Source organism: Euleptes europaea, chromosome 3, assembly GCF_029931775.1.
Source record: "Euleptes europaea isolate rEulEur1 chromosome 3, rEulEur1.hap1, whole genome shotgun sequence".
NCBI classification, from domain to species: domain Eukaryota; kingdom Metazoa; phylum Chordata; class Lepidosauria; order Squamata; family Sphaerodactylidae; genus Euleptes; species Euleptes europaea.
This window is the reverse complement of record NC_079314.1, coordinates 118,256,701-118,262,348: the sequence shown is the minus strand read 5'-3', so window position 1 is coordinate 118,262,348 and position 5,648 is coordinate 118,256,701. Positions and strand designations below refer to the sequence as shown.

Sequence of the window (5,648 nt, the reverse complement as noted above, 5' to 3'; positions counted from 1 at the left end):
GAAACACTATGGTTTGATCCTTTAAGGGAAGGGCCGTAGCTCAGTGGTAGAGCATCTGCTTGGCATGCAGAAGGTCCCCGGTTCAATCCCCGGCATCTCCGGTTAAAGGGACTAGGCAAATAGGTGATGTGAAAGACCTCTGCCGAAGACCCTGGAGAGCCGCTGCCAGTCTGCGTAGACAATGCTGACTTTGATGGACCAAGGGTCTGATTCAGTATAAGGCAGCTTCATGTGTTCATGTGGGAGACAGTCAACGGACGAGGATGATCAGGGGCCTGGAGAACAAGCCCTATGAGGAAAGGCTGAGGGAGTTGGGAATATTCCATCTGGAGAAGAGGAGGTTGGGGTGGGGGGGACAGGATTGCTCTCTTGAAGTATTTGAAGGGCTGTCACTTCGAGGAGGGCAGGGAGCTGTTCCTGTTGGCAGCAGAGGATAGGACTCGCAAGAATGGGTTTAAATCGCAGGTGGGGAGGTTCCAGCTGGATATTAGGAAACATTTTTTTACAGTAAGAGTTGTTTGACAGTGGAACCAGCTACCTAGGGAGGTGGTGAGCTCCCCCTCACCAGCAGTCTTCAAGCAGAGGCTGGATGAACACTTGTTAGGGATGCTCTAGGCTGATCCTGCATTAAGTAGGGGGTTGGACTGGATGGCCTGTACGGCCCCTTCCAACTCTATCATTCTATGATTCTATACCTGGTATCTTCCCCTTCCCTACGTGGGTTTGATTATTTGCTGGCTCTGCATCAATTTTTAGTCCGCTGCATTCAATGCTTCGTTGCTGCTTAGCTAAAGTAGAGCAGGTCTCCCTCTTCTGTTCAGAAGTAAGATTACATCAGCAATTTGTTCCTGCTCAAAAATCGGGATTTGTTGGAAAACGGAGCAGATTACATTATTTAATTTCTTTATTTCTACCCATCTTTTCCAATGAGACTCAAGGCGGATTATAGAGCAAAAGCATGAAGCTGCCTTATACTGAATCAGACCACTGGTCCATCAAGGTCAGCATTGTCTACTCAGACTGGCAGCAGATCTCCAGGGTCTCAGGCAGATAAGGGTCTTTCACATCACATATTGACTGCTCCTTTTAACTGGAGATGTCGGGGATTGAACCTGGGACCTTCTGCATGCCAATTAGATGCCCTATCATTGAGCCATGGCCCCAATGTGCTCATATACCTTAAGGCTCTTAATGAACAATGCTAGAGTACACCATTAAAAGACAATGTGAGCACCAAACTACCTAAGCTAAGGTATACTTTAAACCATGTAGTAAGTGGGGATCCAAAGGTAGAGGCCAAGGCAGTAAAAACAACACAATCCCTATAATAATCATTGCAATAGACTACTATCCTATTCCATTGTTCAATAGACTCTCCAAATCTTGGATAAGGACATAAAGCAGCCCATCAAGTTCATTAGCCAAAGTGGACAATCAGATGACTTAAGGAAGCGTACCCAAAGAAGAAAGCAACACACTGTTTTTCCTCTCCCCTCACCCCAGCAACTGGTGTTAAGATATATTGCCACTGGGCATGGAGTTCTTTTCAGTTAGCATAGCTAAGAGCCTGTTGATACCTTTCTCAGATGTGTCCTCCTGATAATGCCATATAAGCCAGTAGTCTTCATAAGTCCTTTTGATGGCATCATTTTGGCTGGATTTAGCATTCCTCAATCTCTCCATCCCCTGGTATCTGAAGAAGTGAGCTGTGCCTCACAAAAGCTCATACCCTGCCAGAAATTGTGTTAGTCTTTAAAGTGCTACTGGACTCCTACTATTTTCTTCATCCTGTGACCTGAATGGCCCAGGCTAGCCTGATCTCGTCAGATTTCAGAAGCTAAGCAGGGTCAGCCCTGGTTAGTATTTGGATGGGAGACCACCAAAGAAGTCCAGGGTTGCTATGCAGAGGCAGGCAGTGGCAAACCACCTTCTCTCACCTTGAAAACCCAAGGGGTTGTTCTAAGTTGGCTGTGACCTGACGGCACTTCCCACCAGCGATCTCTCTGGGTTTCTGGATGGGGTTGTATCTCTTTAAGAGCGACTGGTCAAATAGAAATTCAGCACATGCCTCTTTGAGCTGACAAGTCAAGCACAAGATTGTGATTCACAGGTTTCTGATCTGGGGACTTCCAGATTCCACCCCATGCCTTTCATGCACTAGGGAAAAATTCAGAACGGTGTGGGCCTTCAGTGATGGATATACTCCATAGGGCTCAGCTAAGGTTGCCTACAGGGGAGATAAAAAGCATCCTTTCCCTTTAACAGAGTTTTAATATATAGGGGAGTTAAAGGGACTAGGCAAGTAGGTGATGTGAAAGACATCGACCTGAGACCCTGGAGAGCCATGGAGAGGGGCTGCGGCTCAATGGTAGAGTATCTGCTTGGCACACAGAAGGTCACATGAACACATGAAGCTGCCTTATACTGAATCAGACCCTTGGTCCATCAAAATCAGTATTGTCTACTCAGACCAGCAGCAGCTCTTTAGGGTCTCAGGCAGAGGTCTTTCCCATCACCTACTTGCCTTGTCCCTTTAACTGGAGACACCGGGGATTGAACCTGGGACCTTCTGCATGCGAAGCAGATGCTCTACCACTGAGCCATGGCCCCTCTTCTTGCGCCACAGCCCCTCCCCTAACCCTCCCAGGTTCAATCCCCAGCATCTCCAGTTAAAGAGACTAGGCAGGTAGATGTTGTGAAAGACATCTACCTGAGACCCTGGAGAGCCGCTTGCAGTCTGGGTAGACAATACTGACTTTGATAGAAAAAGGGTCTGATTCAGTATAAGGCAGCTTCATGTGTTCACAAATGAGTAGTGGAGGCTTTCACGGCATGGATCTAGATCCCATCACCTGATATTGAAGGCACCAGCCGAAAAGTTGGCATTAATAGGGTTGCCATCTGGCCAGCAGAAAAATGTCCTGTCCTTTTAATAGAGCCTTAATGGGCATGGTATTTACAAGGGGATGTCATTTGCTCTGTGCCACAGAAAGCTTCAGCTGCCCATTTGCTCTATCACATAGGACATTTTGCTTCGGGCCAGTTGGCAACCCCTGGTTGGCAACAGTAGGTTCAGCTCAGAATGGGCTTGGTCTCCGGGAGCTAATTTGGAGTGCATTTAGTAGAGGGTTGCATGATCCAGCTGGGCTCCACTCAGTGTCCAACTCATTGCCACGGGAACCTGCCCATCATTTGCCTACCTGTCACCATTTTTCTCCCCTTCCTTCCCCATATTAGCGCTGGCAAAGGAGTTGGTGGTGGAAAACACTGAGCCGATGAGTTCCTAATGCTTCCCTGCGGTCAAGACATTTCCCGTACTTCCTGACTTTGAAGGATACTCATTAGGAGTGTCAACTACCTAGAGAAAAAAAGTGTCCTGGCTTAATGGGATGTTATTTACTGAGTGATGTTATTTTCCTCTATGTTATGAAAAGCTTTACCACATATTAAACCTCTATAAATGGAACAGGACAGAGTGGTGTAGCGGTTAAGAGCGGTGGAGTCTAATCTGGAGAATCGGGTTCGATTCCCCACTCCTCCACATGAACCCTATTCCAGGCCCATGTTGTGACATCTCCAGCTAAATAGGCCTTGGGAAGCAGAGGCTGAAGAAGACCTTTATTTGCTTGAGACCCTGGGGAGCTGCTGCCAGTCTGAACAGACGACTGAGATAGATGGTCCCATAATTTGATTCAGGAGAAGGCAAGTTCAGAGGTTAAGATTTGTAGTTCTCTTTGTTGTATATGGAAATGATGCACCACGTTCTTCTCCAGCAGCATTCAGTGGCTGCAGATGAGGTAGCTCAAGTGAGAAGCCAGGGTGGGGTCTCTTCCCTCTTGCCCTCACTGACCCACTAACCAGCCCGATATATCTGACTTTTCATTCATTACTTTGAAAACCTTCTTCCTGATTCAATACTCCAAAGAAAATAGGACCAAATTTAACAAGATCCCCACATCCAAACCCACCACTGTTAAGTCCTGCACCTTCTCAGTAGGATGTCACCACAGGACAGTCAAAGATATGCATTTCTGCATTATCTGAAAAGTCAAAGCAGACCCACAGAGAAGGGAGTCATGGAGACCTCAGTGGGAGAGAGTCACAGCTTCTGGGGGACTACACTTAGCCAGCAGTCTCCGGGTGAGAGTTTGTTCAAACCAATTATGTGCATGGTGGCAGCGGTGGGATAAGGCGGAGGGCATTTGTAACTATTTAGAGGCTCTGACCTGTATGCCCATATGCAGGTGGATGTTTATGCACGCTGTTTCCTTACCACCCATATCACTTTTGTTGCCGGTCACATTTTCATTCCCTTATCACCGCAGACAAGGACAGCAGGGTGAGGAGTGTTTCTGAATGCAAACTTTGTAGTGGACTCAGAAAATCATGTTATGCATTGATTTGTTTGTTTATTTCATTTACACCGATCTTTTCTCCCCTATGGGGACCCAAGGCAGCTTACATCATATCTCATCTCCTCCATTTTTCCTCTCCCAACCACCCTGTGAGGTAGTTTAGGCTGAGTGTGTGTTACTGGGCCAAGCTTCCATGGCAGAGTGAAGATTCAAACCTGGGTCTCTCTAGATCCCTATATACCCTACCCACATCACTATGCTGGCTCTCAGCCACAGCTCCAAGAACCAGGTGTTAAAAAAGGCAAAAGAAGGATGTGGATAACAACCTTTCACATGGCTACCTCACTGGAAAGGCAGTGTTGTGTAGTGGTTAGAGAGTCAGACTATGATCTGGGAGACCCAGGTTCGAATCCCTGCTAATAGGGGTTAAGAGCAGTGGTTGGTGGTTAAGAGCAGTGGTTTGGAGTGGTGGATATATGGAAGGCCTTACGTGTTTGGAGAAAGTTCAGGATTCTGTCAAACACCAAATTATGTTTTTGAAGTTATATTTTCTGTATCTAGCTCGATGTGAGTATTATAAGTAATATTATAAGTTGAAGCTAATATGGCTGAAACCGTTGAGGAACATGGAAGGGACACTTGGGAACATAAGGAGGGCCCTCGCTGGATCAGACTAAAGGTCGGTCTAGACTAGCTTCCTGTTTCCAGCCCTGATTAATGTTTTCTGGAGTCTCATCTAGATGCAGTGTCTGGGTTTCAGAGGTACACCAGGAGAGCCAGCATGGTGTAGTGGTTAAGAGCAGTGGTTTGGAGCATAAAAGGAAGGTACACTCCTTCCCAGCATGAATGGTATGAATAATGGTATGTATGATTGCAATTCTGTATTTATAATTATGTGCCTCTGTACTTTACGTGCAATTCTTTGTGGCAACGAATAGGCAATTTTTAGTCATGCATTTTTTCTTCACAGCGTTGAAGGACTTATGAAGCTTGAAAAAGTATCGCATGAAATGGAATTATACCGGATTTCCATTGCTACACGTCCGGTCTCCGCTGCCTAATTTATTGCATTTGCACTTTATGTGTATGAACTCTTATGTACTGAGCAATCTGCCTACTACTAATTTATTTATTTATTTCTTAACGCCTAGCGTCTCCGTACTGGGTCATTACTAGACCAATTGTAAACTACTACTGAGTTGTTTGCTCAGTTTGTTTGTGTGAATCAGAATCACAGTTGAATGAATATATATCTTTTAAAAGCAATTGCATTATTGTTACCTATGTGTGTAA

General features: G+C 45.9%; 1 non-coding gene across 1 annotated transcript; it reads right to left on the bottom strand.

Annotated features, from left to right (window-relative positions):
• Nucleotides 1–2,538: 2,538 nt before the first annotated feature.
• Nucleotides 2,539–2,610, bottom strand: TRNAA-CGC (transfer RNA alanine (anticodon CGC)). The gene has a single exon. It is a non-coding gene; the product is annotated as a tRNA-Ala (tRNA).
• Nucleotides 2,611–5,648: the final 3,038 nt, after the last annotated feature.